This window comes from Myotis myotis, unplaced genomic scaffold (genome assembly GCF_014108235.1).
Source record: "Myotis myotis isolate mMyoMyo1 unplaced genomic scaffold, mMyoMyo1.p scaffold_m19_p_1, whole genome shotgun sequence".
In the NCBI taxonomy this organism is placed as follows: domain Eukaryota; kingdom Metazoa; phylum Chordata; class Mammalia; order Chiroptera; family Vespertilionidae; genus Myotis; species Myotis myotis.
In genome coordinates this window covers 76,885,407-76,902,672 of record NW_023416313.1, presented here as the reverse complement: position 1 = coordinate 76,902,672, position 17,266 = coordinate 76,885,407, and the positions used below count along the sequence as shown (strand labels likewise).

The 17,266-nt window shown below is 40.8% G+C and overlaps 1 protein-coding gene across 3 annotated transcripts in view; it reads right to left on the bottom strand.

Moving 5' to 3' along the window:
- Nucleotides 1–16,459, bottom strand: part of PRKCQ (protein kinase C theta) — a 133,650-nt gene extending 117,191 nt beyond the window's left edge. For 2 of the 3 annotated variants that reach the window (XM_036341715.1, XM_036341725.1), the window contains exon 1: nucleotides 16,281–16,457. The gene's annotated coding sequence lies outside the window, so the exon portion shown is untranslated. Of the gene's footprint in view, nucleotides 1–16,280 lie in introns of all 3 variants that reach the window. The other variant, XM_036341735.1, reaches the window with a different exon arrangement.
- Nucleotides 16,460–17,266: the final 807 nt, after the last annotated feature.

Genomic DNA, 17,266 nt, shown 5'->3' with positions numbered 1-17,266 from the left:
CTTCATAAACACATGGAGGAGAAATATGCAGAAACCCACAACTGATATAACTTGCATAACCACAGTTTTAGCTCAACTAAAGTAAAGATGACTTAGATAAAATACAACAAGAAAACTGAGATTAAAGATATGGGGTAAATAACTTCAGCTGATGGTTTAGCAAGCAAACATCATGGGTACAGTATGAAGGTATAGGAAATTGCTTTGGACTAGGAAGCTGACGGATTGACTCCACAGAGCCCCTGGGAACATAATGTTCTTAGGGGAATCCCCGCCAACTGGAATAGTGTCACCTATTGGACCATGTCCCATTCACTTGTGAGGATCTGGTCACCTTAATACAGGAGGAGAGATAAGACTTTTAGGTTCAAGTTGAATCTTTGAAGTTGATATGGAAGAGCACTGGTGTTTATTAGGTTGTTTTAGAGCCAGAGTTGAATAGCAGATGCCAAGAGGCTTTTAGAGTGGTCTACCAACCAGCTTGCTTAGCTCCTCTGAGCCTGGGATTCCTTCTTCTCATGTCAGCAACAGGCAATACAAAGTTAAGGACTTCTAAATAAAAGATATTGATCCTCATTACTAACAGGAATCATCATAGTAAATAGTCAGATTCCATATATTTATCAACATATATTTACTGACCACCTACTAAGTACCAGATATGTACTAGCAAAGGAACATAGTGGCGATAAAGGAGCCATGGCCTGGGCCTTATCCTCATGAGGAATGAAGACAAGGGTTAGGGATTATTTGGGACCAGGAAAGGACAGACAATGCCTTTTCTCTATCACCTGGTAACTTGACCGCATACTCTTTTTTTTTTTTTTCTTTTTGTAACCATGATTTTGGGACAGTGAGTACATATCAGATATTTTACCTGTTCTTCACTCTCCATATAGAGAACATTTAGTAATGTAAGCACAGACTAGGTTCCAGAAATCTGTCTCTTCAGTTCTTCTCTTCCATTGCTGCTATTTTATAGCAGTTGCCATGATCTAAAGAATCTTATTTATAATCTGTTTACATTTTTATTGTCTTCATCCTCCAAAAGAAAGTAGGCTTCATGAGGGCCAGGACACTGACCCTCTTTGCTCCCTTGTACTTGCAACCCTCAGGTCAATCACTGACCAATGATCAATGCAGCACTTGATCAATAAATAGTTGCGTAATGATTCAATCCCAGCCTTTCCCTTTTCTATAAAACTTCCTATTTTCAGTAAGTTACTAATTAAGCCACTCTAACATGTGAAGGAAATCTTAGCGGTGCTTGCATTTTTAAGAGGATTTGTGTTCCTTAAACTTCTGGTTGGCAGAATTTCTGGTACTGGAATAAAGTGAAGTAAGGACTTTCTGGCAGCACAATGGAGGGTATTTTGAGATCAGGCGGGAAGTAACATTCCAAAGGCGGTCACCTTTTGACTTGCTGGGAAGTCCACTCTAAGAAAAGAGACTGCCTCTGTACTGCTCTGGTTTCTCACACCTTCATTCCTTCCTCTGTGGCTGCGTTCATACATCCTCTAAAGGTGCTGGCCGTGGGGCAGCTGCCATCGGTGGTCCATGAGGGACAGAAGGGCAAGGTTAAAACGGAGCTGTAGATGCTTTGTTTTTGCCCCTGAGTCAGTGCATCATGGCTGTTCTGTGCCTTGGTGGCTATTATTATTTTCCTATTCATTTTCAGGGCTAATATTTATATATTCAATAAATTGCTCAACCTCTGAAAATTGTCCATTTGTTCAAATGTGAAGCATCTATTGTATTTTGAATGTTATTTTGCAAACCAACCAAAAATAATAAAGTACAGACTTCTTGAGATTTTAAAAAATGATTCTTTGGAAACTATTGGCAAAATAAATGTTTTCTTGACTAAGAATATCGCTTTGAACTTTTTGGAATCTTATGATTCAGAAACTTGTCAAATAATAACAGTGAATAAATAATAGGCATAAAAATGATCAGAAACTTAATGTGAACCTTGTTTGTGAGTCACAAATATAAAAACATATGAGTTATTCTGAAAATTAAAAAATTATATCAGGCATATATATTGAAAAACAATATACCTCACAGTATAACAATATATTACTCTTTTAATTTCCAGAAAAACCCCATAAAGTTGAAGTTTAAACTTCAAAGTTATTGCTAAAGAATGTTAATCTGGCTGCATTTCTCACTCATTTTTAATTAAACAAACTTTCTTCTTAGAAGCTCTTTGTAACTTACAACAGTCCCTGTGTATATGTGTGTGTGTGTGTTGTGTGTGTGTCCATATATGATAGAATTTTCCATTTCTAATCTGTTTAATGTATTGTTAAACACGTGAAAGAACTGATGAAAAAAGAATAAAGATATAAGAGGAAAGTCCAAGTAGGGTGTTATCAGAATTTGAGATTGAGATTAATAAAAGACGAGGAAAATAAGTGAATAAATTAGGATTCTAAAGTACATTTTTCACATGTATTAAAATGTATTTTTCTGTTATGATATTGTAGGTTTGAAGGATAGCTGGCAGGAAGGAAACACAACACAATAAATTTAGTATCTGACTTTACTGTAAAGGAAACATGCAGGCAGGGAAGAAATAGGAATCCAGATAGATGCTCAAGGCTGAGGAAGAAAGGAGGACTGGGCACAGGAGTTGAGCTATCTGTGGGCCTCATCTATGTGCTGCTGCCTCGTGGGAACTTGGGAGTGGCCCGGTCAGTGATGGGAGCCAAAGCAAAGCACTGGGCAGTCTCCTCCCTCGCCAGTTTCCCTGGAGAAGCAGAAACTGTGAGAGTTCCTTGCAGCTTTTTTTGCTATTTTTAAACATCCCTCTAAACACCTGGAAGGATTTGCAAGCTGCGTGGGGTACAGAGATCCACCCTCCAGGGCTGGCGGCAAATGCCTGGGAAGGATCTGGAAAAGTAGTACAGATCTAAGCAGGGCTCCTGGCGTGATGTATGAAGCTGAACCTGAGCATTTTCTCTGTTACTAAAACGAGTAATGTATTACATAGCAAAACAAGAAATATGCCCAAAACAGTAATTGAGAGGGAAGTAAGTGTCAAAACTCACTTCTTAGAATTACTACCAATGTCAAGTAGTATTTTAAAAAAAATGAGTCAGTAGGCACAGTGTATTGTGAATTTCAGGCTTAGGAGAGTGTTAAGAACATGGGCTATGGCATCACGCTGCTGGTGCTCAAACCCCGGCCCTCTCATTTTGTTTAGTAACTCCGTGCCTTTGAACAAGCTACTCTACCTCATCTGTAAAATGAGGACAATAAGAAAATCTACCTGAAATGAGTTAATGGATGCAAAGTGATCAGAGCAGTACCTGACATACAGAGAAAAGCCCAATATCAGCTATAATAATTAGTACTTAGTTTATATACTCAGTAGAGTCAAAAGAATGATGATCATGTCCTTCCACTATCTAGCAGGAAAACCATTTCCTCACAGCGATTACTTCCTTTACAGTGCGCCGTGAAAAGAAGGCTATAGGTTCTTTTCAGGTGGGTGTTCCCTATTGGTGTCCAGCTACCACCCCTCGTCTCCCCAGTCCTACCATTTGCCCTGCCCCTTGTCACTAGAGTCAAGAGCATCACAGTCAGTTTCACTTTCATGTTATTCAGGCAATTTGGGTCAGGTGTAAAGATAGCCAGCAAAGTGAAACAGGCAACACCTCAGATTTGGGAGTGACAGTGCCATGGCATGTTCCTGTAGCATCAGGTTCCCTGCACTTTGCCCAGCGCCTCTCCTGCCCTCCTGGGTTGGGCTGTCAGTCCTCTTGTGAGAGCCACTTGGTGTCAGGAAGAGGGAGGGTCTGTCTTGTTCGGATTCTGGGTGTCCCTCCTTGTAATTTCCGGTCAGGGTTGCCCTTAGGGTGTGCTCTTCCTGTATCTCTGTGGCTGGGTCTGATGTGAGGCAGTCATTTCTTCTCACCGATGCTTTTTCCTTAACCACGACACACACTTTCTCTCTCATCTAATTGAATTTTCTGTTTGACTTACTGTGCTGGTTTCTTGTTGTTCGTTAATCTAGTATATTCTCTTTCTGCACTTTTGCAGCTTTGCACCCACAACATTGATTCCCGCACACAACTCACTCTTCTGGGCTCTGACCTTCCTATTCCTCACACCCGCCTTCTTCCTGTCTGGGGTTCTCTTTCCTCAGGCACTCCACTGCTCTGTCGTCTGCCTGCACTAAGCGGACATTTAAGAAACATTTATGGGCACTGTGTGGGGGACTCTGTGGGGAAGGGCAGACTGGAGAGAAGGGGACACAGGTCCCTGCCCTGGAGGAGCTCCTGATGCAGTCGGAATGAGGAGAGGGGTCTTATCACTACCAGTTTCCCCAGGCTGCCCTTTGGGGGTCGGAGGAGTGGGCTTCACAGAGGAGGTGATGTCTGAGGGGTCAGCAAAGTGAGGACAGGAAGAGGTGGATCTCAAGCCTGTGGTCCCACATGGAGCTGTGCTAACCAGGAGGAGATAAGAACTACAGGTACTCAGGGCCTCCAGGGATGGGAGGCTGGAGAGGCAGTCTGGGGACCAGCGGGGAAGTGCCCAGCAAGCCATGTGAGGGGCTGGATTTCCTTTTGCAGTGGATGGAGAAAACAGAGTTCTCAAAGCAGAGAGTGATGGTCAGATTTTTGTTTTAGGCAGAACCTCCTGTCAGCAGAGTGAAGAATGGATGGGAAGAGTAAGACTAGAGGCTCCATCTCAGGAAAAATAAACTTGAGTTTGCCTTTATGACCTGTTATCATATCAACAGCCTAAATATTTGTGCCAGACCATGTTTCCAAAGATGGCTGCCACAGCATCCGCCACTCCCTACTCTTCTGCTCCCCACGGAAGAATGCCATCTACTGCCCTCCTCCTGAGCTTGGCATGTTTTGACAGCAGAACATGACAGAAGTGCTGCTCTGTGACACTCTAGTTTAGGCCTTAGAGACCTGAGTTTTTGCCATTTTGTGTTTGGAACACTCACTTTTTTGATCAAATCACCATGAAAAGAAGCCCAAGGTATAGAGAAGAAGAGGGGACATGAGGTGGACCTAGGGTTCTAGCCATACCCACCAAGCAACACATATGTGAGTGATTCCATCTCAGATCTGACTGCAACCTCATGAGAGACCCCAGGTGACACCATGAGGGGCAGAGTCAGCCCAAATTCCTGACCCTTAAAATGGTGCCATTTTAAGCCACTAAGCTTTGGGGCGGTTTGTTACACGGTGATTCATAGGTAAAGCAATACTCTGGGTCAGAGAAATGCATGTTAAATAAATAACAAACTGCAGCCGTGACAATTTCAGGGCAATAGCATTGCTTTACTGCCAATAAGTGTACTTCATCCTTGCTTATTTATTAGCAAATCTCATTTTGAGCGTATGTCATAGTTCACTGATTAGCACTTAAGTTTTTTAAAAAGGGCTTCTCACAAAAGGTAATCCTCTGATTCTGTCTTGCAAAAGGCCAAGAAAATGTGGTGTGTGGATTAAAATCCCCAGAGTTCAGACTGAACTTTCCTGCTGGTAGTTTTAAGACAAATATCCAAACAAATACATGTTTCACTCTTTGGAGCTTCAGAATGTTTGCTGATTCTCCATAATTGGCTTTCTTTGCTGTACAGCTGTGTCTCGAGATAGAACAGTACAGTGGGGCCTTGACTTAAGAGTGTCCCGACTAACGAGTTTTTTGAGATACCAGCTGTCTCTCTCCGGATTTTTTGCATTGAGTTGATAGAGTAAGTTGAGTTAACGAGCTCCTTAACGAGATCCTTAAGGAGCTCGGTCTCGGAAGGAATTAAACTCGTAAGTCAAGGCCCCACAGTATTTCAATCAGTAGTGTGATCTCTCTCAAGATCTAGCTTTTTATATCTAGAGGTCTAGGTTATTTTTCCATGAGAAAATACCTACAATATTTTTCAGGAGACAATTGATTTTTGCATATTTAAATAAATATATATTCTCTCTGTTCTGAATACTTCTAATCTTTCTGTTAAGAGAAGGGACTCTTCTTCCTTTCATTTCTATTGAAATACATAACATTCAAATATGTGCTAGCATTTCTTTCTACCAGCTCCACCTATGGGAAACTGTTAACAGATGAGTTTTGCTTCATTAATTTCTAAAAATATGTGCTAATTTATGTTTAGCAACATTGGCAATTTTTTTGGGTCAAGTATGTTGCATTTATTTGATTTTAATAAGTAACAAAAAGCATTTTCCTATTGCTCATATGTCTTACTAAAGTGCCTTTAGTGATATATCTCAAGTGTACTATAAATATTAACAAACCTCAATGCACAGGAACTAGGAAAGAGTTCCAGTAAAAAAAATCCTTCTTTTAATTGGAATGGAGGAAAGAAGGTTAAAGAACCTTGTTCTGTGCCTTTGGCAAATACTTATGCTGCCTCTGCTTCAGAATCTGGAATTATGCAAGTTATTTCTGATTGGATTATTTCATCAACATTAAAAGGATTTCATCAAACTCTAGGATGAGCTCAGTTGCATGTAAGGGGTAGAGTAATTCAAGGTCCTCTTAAGAAAGAGTTTATTTATGGCTACTGTTACTATAACCCCTTTTGCACAGCCTGAATATGTCCTGGAAAATAAATACATGCCAATTTGTTTTTCTGTTTTGAATGACTAATGAAAAAGAATTGAAAGAGTCTGCAACCATAGAGGAGAGATCCCGTATGGCTATTATTCATCATTATCATATCTTCCAGAAACAAAGTTCACCGAGGAAATCAAGTTGCTCTTTTGGGAGAACCAGCATTTTGATAAAACTTGGTCGTTATAACATTCCTTGTGCTACCACCAACAATAACACAGTAGAGGAAAAATATTTTGTTGTTATCATATGAAATTTTGCTTTTGCAAAATCAAGACAATGTAGTTCAAGCATGTCAAACTCACAGACTGCGGGCCACGTGAGGCCCACAATGAATATTTTTGCAGCCCTGCCAATATAACAGTATGTAAGAAACATTTTAATAAACATTTTGTAACTTAATTTTTACAGTATCCTATTATATATAATTATTAATAACGAACTACAATGTTCACTAATGACTGATTACTATAATCCTGTTGCATTCATTTCCCTTATGCGCCTTACGCACAGGTGCACCGTTTTCTCTCCACTAATATTAGCAGCAAATATTTTACCAGCTGATTGCCATGTGATTACTCTTGGACTGACTTGTTTGGTGTGTGCAACAGGAAATATTTCGTTTTTGGAGAACAAGAAAAATAGGTTTACTTGCGTTATGCTTATTAATTTGTGCAGTTATTCAGGGTCTGGTAAGTTGATGTTCAAGAAAAAAATAAATTTTTATTAAAATGTTCTATTATTTTATGTTAACGATTACTCATTATTTCAGCCCTTTGTATTCAGCATGTCTCTATCGAAATAAACCTACATTTCTATGAAAATTTAAGCTTTTGTTTTTTTGTGTGGCCCACATAAACTTAAACCTTGTTTATTCATGTTAGCCTTTGGGTTTGACATGCTTGATGTAATTGAGTGACTTCAGTGAATGGGTGACTGCACTTGTTTATTGCTGAAGAGTTACCCATTCCACTATTGATTATATTCTCTAATCTATATGGTCTATTCACCAACAATTATGAAGGTGCTATTTCCTGGAATCCTTAAAATTTATCCAGTACTGCACCACCCCAGGTACCCAGGTACATGTGGATACCAAAAGACTATCTGAGAAACAGCTGCAAAATAACAGGGCCAGGAGGAGTCCTAGAGACCCCCCTCATCCACTCACTCATGCTGTGGTCAATATGGCAAAAGTGGAATGAGAGAACCTTGGTCTCCTGGCTCCCACTTCTGTGACCTTTCTTCCCACCATCACTGTTGGATGGATCTGCAACACTGGCAGGGCCATCAAAGGGCAGGACAAAATCTATACTCTCTTCAGTCCCTTCTGCTGAAAGGGACTATCTATTTTGCATTCTCAACTCCCTTGTGAGCCAACTTTCATAGTTCCCTGTTTTATGTAGGGAAATTGGAGAGCAGTGAGGTGGAGAAACTGGCACCTTAGAACCTGGGAGGGGAGGAAGCAGCGGGTGATATAGTACAGAGACTGGCTTATCCGAAGTCAACACACCAAAGGGTAACTGTGTACTTGGCCCTGTAAACCACTCTCAGTCAGATCCCTAAAATTCACCTTGAGGATGTGGACAAAAATTAAGAGTGCTTAGGGCTCTTCATACTAATTATAGGTCTGACAAATGTACATCATCCTCAGAATCCTTCACGTTGGTGAACGGAGGAAAATCAAATATATTCCTTCACTCTGAGAGGCTTCATGAGCTTCCTCAAGTCTGCGGTCTGAGCTCTGTGCCAGGAGTTAAAGAAAAGGAAGGAAATAGAAAACTTGGCACATGTCCTTAGGCTAGCTTACTCAGGAGATAATAATTGAATAAAATATCATTACTGAGCTTCAGTCATCAGCTGGATAGAAACCTCAAGTCCTCAGAGATATGAAAACATAAGAGGGAAGGTAAACACGTGACAAGCTACATGGAAAAGGTATAACACAAAAGGACACTTTTTTTTCCTAATTGCTAAAAGGGACCCTGGTTGAGAAGACCTTTTCATGAACAAAGGGAGAAATACACTTAGGATTTAGGGGCCACCTGCATTTCTTATTTGCTAAAGGAGAACAAGATACTTTGGATGGAGGACCCAGTAAGGGTTGGAATGCAGAGGATGTAAGAAGTGTCTCCCTTATTTGCAGGCAAAGGTGAGCATAACTACCTGAGCCTATGCTGACACTCCCCTGGAGGGAAGTATCAGTGGAACTCACAGTTCATTTCCCCTGAAATGCAATGCCATTCATGAAGTAAAGTGCACTCTGAAAACTCTGAAGTCTCACAGGGGTTATGTCAGCTTTTGTGATACAAGCCAGAAATCCAAGCTCCCATTTTAATATCATTTTAGCTCTGGCTTTCTTGTTAGGAACCTGTACTGGTGTCCATTTTATTTGATTATTGCTGGGATTTATTTTCAATCTCATTTAAAAGATTATGTTTTTTCCCCTTTGGTTTCATATTTTTTGTTGTTCTACTTTCAAGTGAATCTCCTAAATAATTCATTACTCTTTATTTTCAAGACATTTTTCTTTAAATGTTTTCAATTATTTTATCTTTGGCATTCTTTTATCATCCAAATTCTTGAATCTAGTCTTTTACTTTTTACCTTTCCTACTCTTGCTGCTTTAGTGACTTTTAAGATAATTATGGTTTTGTTTTGAAGAATCCTTGAAGTCTTTTGCCATTTCATTAAAATTTTCTTACCTCTTTTAATATCTAATATTTTCTTTTTATTAAAATAATTAATTTTAATAAAATTATGTAATTAATTTCTCAGTATATCTACATTTTGTCTACCTTTTACCTCATTCTTTTGCTTGTGGGATATTTCAGAGTATTTGAATATTACCTTTTATTTCCTGATCATTCTTAGGTTGGTCTTTTTTCTTTTATTACTGGAATTATAATAGTCAGAAAAATAAAAAACTGAGGATGACAGAGGGAGAGAATCACACCATAGACAGGAGGAGGTGGAGCTTTTCCCTTATAGCAAGTTGTCTCTTAGCATTTCCTTCAACTTTGACTTCCTAGTAGAATTTATCTAGATAATTCTAGAGAACCATAGGCAAAAACTGCCCAAGATGATAATGATTTTACTTGTATGAACATTTAAAGGACTAGATTGGGGTTCTTTTCTCCTACAGCACACAGTTCCTTAAAAATTACAGGTTGTAAAATTCATTATGTATTTATTTATTCCACTAATATTTATTAAACACCTACTATATGTCAGATATGTTGATAGATGCTAGGGATTCAACAGATAATAAGGAAGAATGTGGCTTCTTCCCCCAAGGAGTTTATAATGTTCTGGGGAAGTAAAAAAGTAAACAAGCAATGGCAATATATTCTAAGTGTAGTGGTAGCTAACAGTTTTTGATTGATTACTATATGCTACACATGGTGCTAATACTTTATATAGAGCAGTGGTTCTCAACCTTCCTATTGCCATGACCCTTTATTACAGTTCCTCATGTTGTGGTGACCCCCAACCATAAAATTATTTTTGTTGCTACTTCATAACTGTAATTTTGCTACTGTTATGAATCGTAATATAAATATCTGATATGCAGGATGTATTTTCATTGTTACAAATTGAACATAATTAAAGCATAGTGATTAATCACAAAAACAATATGTAATTATATATGTGTTTTCCATTGGTCTTAGGCGACCCCTGTGAAAGGGTCATTCGACCCCCAAAGGGGTCGAGACCCACAGGTTGAGAACCACTGATATAGATGATCTCATATGTACTTTAAGAACACGTGGGAGGAGATAAATTCCTAATTTGGAGGATCAGGAAAAGCTTTCCAGAGGATGGCATCTAAGGTTGAGACTGAAGATACGTAGAACTAGCCAAAGGAAGAAAAGGTTTAGAGGTTGGGCAGAAAGCTGATGAGGCAGGGGATCCGTGGGACTGCTAAGGAACCCAAAGAGGCTGGACTCGGAGGAGTGTGATGTGTGTGAGGCTGGAGAGGACAGGGGAATGTAGATCAACTAGAACCTTTCACTTCATGTCACAGAGTCTGAGTTTCATTCCAACGGCATTGGGTAGCCACTGGGGAACTTAGAACAAGGGAATGACACACTAAGGTCTGGGATCCAGAAAGATCCTTTCAGCTGTGGCATGGAGAATAATCCATAGTAACAGAGACCAGTTAGCAGGTTCTGGCAGTAATCTAGAATAAAACTAGTGGTGGCCTCTCAGAGCAGAGGCAGTGGGGACAAGAAAGGGTGGATGGAATAGGGAGATATTCAGGGGGTGGAACTAGAAGAACTTGCATTGGGGTAAGCCTGGAGGTGAGACATCAGGCAAAAACATTCAGATTTCTGGCTATACAAGAACAGATGATACCAAAGTTAGGTTCGGGAAAGAATGAGAGGGAAAATTTATGGAAGGAGGAAGGAGGAAGATAATACATTCACTTTGGGATATTGTGGTGCTGGATGTGCCTATCAGCTTTCTGTGGAAGAGGATCAGTAAGACTTTGCATAGGCAAACGGTTGGTTGGTGGTCAACAAGGAGAATGGCTATGGAGGGCAATGAGGAATGAGGTTGCTTATGGCATGAGAAAATGAAGGAATATTCATCTTCCAGGGGGCAGAAAGGAGAGGAGGAGCTTGCAAAGGAAGCAAGGCAAAGTGCTGAGAGTGCAGGGACAGTGGTGACAAGAGAAAGTCTGAAATATACTGTTCTAGAAAGCAAAAGAGGGCTGACCAGGGAAAGTCTGAGAGCCTGGCTGGAGTTGGAAATTATGGAGTTATATCATTGTGAATTGGCATAGTTCCTTTTTTCCCCCCAGAGAACTCATCAATATCTGTATATACACTGGAAAAAGTAGGCAGTTGGATTCAGCTCTCATCCCGGGGACCCCAGCTTTAGAAAGGAAAGCACATCATCTCACATGGTACCACCAATGCTTGTCTTCAAGCAGCAAGGAAAAAGCTTTGGGAGAGGAAAGAGAGGCCATTTTCATCTTTGTCAACTTCTAGTTGAATCATGCCTATTCTGTATAATCAGTACTATTTCTCCTCAAACACTCACTTCTAAATCTAGGTAGGCTATCCTACCTACAGGGACCTTTTGTTTATCTTTTAGAAGCCCTCCTATCCATGGTTTCCCTAGTCCTTCAGGGAATGCTTGAGTAGTAATTACAATGATTCTGCACTAGAGAAAGGTATATAAGCACAAGGTGAGATAGGAAAAGCAATGAATTCAGGAGTACCATAAGCCCAGGGACTCCTGACATCAGGCATCAAACAATTTGGTAAAGAACTCATTGGTTACCCCCTCACACCCATGAGTATGGCCACTATCATATAAACAGAACATAACAAGTGCTGGTGAGGATGTGGAGAAACTGGAACCCTTGTGCACTGTTGGTGGGAATGTAAAATGGTGAAGCTGCTATGGAAAATAGTATGATGGTTCCTCAAAAATTAAACATCTAACGCAGCAATTCCATTTCTGGGTATATGGCCAAAAGGATTTGGAGAGATATTTGTACACCCATGTGCATAGCAGCGTTATTCATAATAGCCAAGATGTGGAAGCAACCCAAGTATCCATCAACAGATGAATAAACAAAATGTGGTCCATACCAACAAAAGATTATTATACAGCCTCAAACAGGAAGGAAATTCTGATTCATATTACAATGTGAACCCTGGGGAACCTTCAGGACATTATGCTAGGTGAAATAAGACAACTACTGTATGATTCAACTTATATGAGATTCCAGAGTAGTCAAATTCATAGTAACAGAAAGTAGAATGCTGGTTTCCAGGAGCAGGGGGAAGTGAGGAATTGGAAGTTAGTATGTAATGGGCATAGAGTTTCAGTTTTGCAAGTTGAAAGAATTCTATTGGATGGATGGTTGGACAACATTGTGAATATACAGAGAGGGGCAAAAGTAGGTTTACAGTTGTGAATACACAAAACATAAAGTTTATTCTTGTATTATTATTTATTACTTCTTGCATTATTTTCCACTAGAACAACTGTAAACCTAATTTGTTCCATTCTGTATTTAATGCCAATGAACTGTACACTTAAATGTTATGTATATTTTACCACCATTAAAAAATTAATTGGTGGGTTGTTCAGCTCTGTGGTTAATGGCAAGTGCTTGGCGGTCAGATAAACCTGACACTACCACTTACCAGCTATAAAAGCTGGACATGTGACTTAACCTCCCTGGGCCTCAGTTTCCTCGTCTGTAAAATGAGGGTGATTATGGTAATAATAATATCTAATTTATGAAAGCTTTGCAAAGATTAAATGAGATAGGAATGTTTGTCAAATATAAATAAAGTTGGGAGTATAAAATCTGGTACATAAATTACAAATAATAATGACTCATTAAAACTATGTTTTACTGTTTTTGTTGGCTCTGATTATTATTATCATCAATATTATCAGCTTAATTCAAAGTTAGCATTACCCTATATCAACCTGTAAAAGTATATGCTGCCAAAATGAGTACCTTTAAATATCTGCTAGTTTAATCCCAGAGCAGAAATCTACGATTCTGGGCTTGGGTTGAGCTATCCCTAATTCTTGAAACCTCTGATTCTCATTTGCACAAAGAATAATTTTAGAAGAGAGGACAATATGAAATTTGTGCATAAATGCTTTACATGTTAAAATAATGAAAGATATTTCCATTACTGCAACGCAATGCCTTTTAATTCACCTTTCTGCTTCAGCGTTATGTTTTTCTATGGGTGTTTCATGGTTTCTGCCTTAACAGCCAGGATAGGTATGAAAAGGCAAAGTTAGATGGATTGCTTCTTGAAAATGAGATGGTTAAGATTTCAAAGTAATGGACAGAAACAGAAAAAAGAGTTTAATGTTATGCATGCCACCACAACACTAATTTCTCTACTTTTAATGACAGATTTGACTTGGGCAATACAATTATATAAATATGGAATCACATGATACATGTGTGTTCTCTGGGATATTTCATCATGTAACAACTTTTTATTTTACATTATTTGTGGAAATTAATTACTTGAAAAAAAAGAAAGAAAAGATTGAATTGTATAAAAAGAAAATCACCTGAAATCAAATATACTCTTATTAAAAGTCACATTAGATTAATATCTCTTCAATAATTTCAGGGGCAAACAACATAATCAGTAACTCTAAAACATAAAAAGCATTAAAAAGGGAAGTACTAATTCTAATTCCTATTTTAAAGGAAGGCGAATGTCCCACCATTAAGCTGGGTTATGGAGATTTGTGGAGCTTTACTCCTGAGTGCCAGTCACAGATTTGTACTGTAAACCCTCTCAAAACAAAATCCTAGACCCAATGCACAAGGAATTTTAGATGAAACACCAAATTCATTATAGAGAAGAATTCTGTCATTTCCACAAAGAGAGAGAATATGTTACAATGGAATGAGGGACCTTTATAGAAATGATCAAAGACAAATGAAGTATTCAAGGGAGCCTCCAGTACCTGCCATGAACAAGAGAAATAAAATATTAGTGTTGAAGGGATCAGTGAGAGCATAAGAACAACTGAGCTGTGAATAATTGAGCAATGTCCCTGCATACCTGAAAGAGAAGAGGGACATCGGCAAAAGGAATCAAAGTTCCAGTAGTTGACCCACGTATTTTCCAAGCAGACTCAACAAAGGGTAGGGAGTGGAGCTGTGGGAGAGAAGGTAAAGAAGTCGCCCAAGAGCTCCTTGCCATCCTGAGCCGCCGTAGTAGTACAAGACAGTGACGGAAGTGAACATGACAAAGCGGAGGGTGGTGACAAGAGTCTCCCCTGAAAGTTTACATTTTACAAGTTTACAAGAAAATCACAGGAGGCTGAAACAAAGGCTGGTGATGTGGAACAGGTTACTCTTGACATCAGAAATAAGAGTTGATGAGCTCAGGCCGGGGTGGGTGGGTCAGAAGAGATAAACCAAAGAATGTGTATGCATATATGCATAACCCAAGGACACAGACAATAGGGTGGTGAAGGCCTGGGGCGGGGAGAGAGGGGAGCTAGAGGGGTAAGTGGGGGAAAAAGGAGGACATATGCAATACTTTCAACAATAAAGATTTAAAAAAAATATGTTCCTCTCAAAAAAAAATTCCCAAAACCAAAACCAAACCACAAACACTTAAATTACACTTCATTTATAAGTTGGGAGTTTTACAAATGATGCTTTGAAGGTTTTAAAAGCACTTCCAATGCTGTATCTTTAAATGTATGTACTTTCATTTTTATTTTTTTGGCTTAAAACAAAAACAAAACAAAACAAAACCCCCAAACAATAAATGAATATATGTACGTACAATCAGCAGAAGAAAGAGACAAGAGCATTCGGAGGCGGACACCTGCCTCAAACAATGGCACTAATCGCAGAGGATTTTAAACAGCTGTGCATAAACTTCAAAAGTAATTGCAACCAAATTAGCAAATGTCACCCTCCTTCCCACTAGACACAGCATTTTTAAAAAGAGACCAGGCATCTGTGGGCAAGCCTGCCATTTTATGAGTTGCCTAAGATAAGTTAGGGGGAAAGAAATGAAGATGGTGATTCAGAAGGTTGGGGTGTATGCTGGGAGTGGGGCACCCAGGGCCTTACAAATAGGGCTTGTCTGTGAAGCATCCCAGCCAAGGAAGGGCCTGGGGTGGTCACAGCTCCAGAAAACAATGCAAAGGGGGCAGCAAGCCCTGGGCCCCCCCCGACTTATGTTCAGAAAGGGCCCGGCCCTCGCAGGACCTGCACACGCCCCAGGAACAGTCCCTCACCACTGACCAGGAGAAGCAGTGAGTGATCCTTCCTCTCTCCAGGCCATCACCCCTCCTTGTCAGCCCTTGCCATTACTGAATCATCTTTCATTAGCAACTTTGAGCAGGACAACCCTCAAGGACAAGGCAGCTCGGTGACACTCACTTTGCAGACACAACCCAGAGGAGCCAGCCTTTGGCTCTCTCTCTCTTCATGCCCACGGTAGTGCCTGCGCCTTTAGCACGAACAAGTCCATTTCGCATGGATAATTGGGGTTCTTGAAAATCCAGTGAAATAAAGACATTTCACTCTCTATACGTATGACCCTCAAAGCTTAAAAACAAACAAGGATCCCTCAAGGTTACCGAATTAAGCACCAGACGTGTTTTTTTTTTTTTTCTCGTTTCTTTTTGCATCTAGCAGAGACCTACCTCACCCTAACCCCACGCTGGCGAAAAGAAACTTGGTTTGTTTAGAAGAGCAGCCCTTCCTGCTGCTCTAGCAATGGATTTCAAAAAAACAAGTTGCTGTCTGACAGGTTGCCATCTGCATCAAACCTCTCTCCTTACAAATGTTTGCCAAGAACATAAAACTTTCCACCTTCTTCCCTTCCTCCCTCCGCCCTTCATTAGTTCAGGTGAGAGTTAAAAAAAAAAACGAGAAGGAAGGAGGAAGTGCAGCCAGCCCGGTGGCCTCCTTGCGGCCAAGGTCCTCACCATCCCTTGCAACCCGCACGCAAGAAACCCCCCCAAGAAACCAGTGACCCAAAGTTCGCTGCGCTCCTGTCTCTTCGATTTCTCTATCATTCTGCACCCCCCTTCCTGGAACAAGTCACCACGGAGCTGGGTGAGCCGATTCCGCTGGACCGGGGTCCTGGACCCACGTAGACAGACCCCCTTCCCACCCCTGGCCGGCGACGAGCGGCCACGCAGGGACCTACCTGCTGGGTGAGCTGCCGGGTCCCAGCGCAGCTGTCTGGTGGTGGCGCGGGCACTGGCGGTGCCGGCGCGGTGGGTGCGCCCGCAGGCGGTGCCGGCCAGGGGGCGCTCGTCACCCCGCGCTCGGGACCGCAGAAGCGGGTCCTGGACGCCCGCCCGCCCAGGAACCAGCCCAGCGCTCAGCTGCCGGCGCCTCCTCTCCTTCTGCTGTGCCCGCCCCGCCCTCCAGCCTCGCTCCTTACAGGTTCTTCCCTCCCCGCTGTGGCGACCAGAAGGGGATGGGACACGCTTCGGGTGCGCTGTTCGGGGAGGAAGGGGCGCTGAGCTCGGGCCCCACACTGGCTGATGCGAGGAAAGGAGAGGGGGGACTGAGACCACATGATTCTATAGCTAGACAAACTGAAAAGCGAAAACGATCCTTCAGTGGGAAGGATCAAGGTCACCCTGTAAAAAGAATTTCACCTATTTTGTCTGTTTTTACACTAGAAAGGACTTGTGAATATCTTTGTTTTATAATTACCCGTCTGGGAAGGTTTGGGTACAATTCGGTACCTTGGATAGTCTTTCCCAGGTGGTGTCTGACCTGGGATTTTGATTTTCTATCTGCACACTGTTGTTTTATTTATAAATGTCCAAAGTTGCCCTCTCTGAACTGAGCCATTGAAGTTGTAATGGAATGTCGTGACAGTGCATGTGTCATTTTACGACTTTTGTGCTTCGCTGGCTGACATGAATGATCATACTGAGGATAATAGGGTGTGTCCCCCTATACTTAATAGAATTCTTTTTTTAAAAATTCATGTCAGAAATTACACGTCTGGTTACCAATACTATATTACTATTACAGAGCTATTCCCTCTCAATCATGACACCAAATGATTAAAATGTGCTTGGCTAAGGCTTTTGTTGCTTTAACAAACTAGGACCAGTGAGCAATAAAACAGAAATACTTTAAAAAATATTGAGAGAGAGAGAGAGAGAGAGAGAG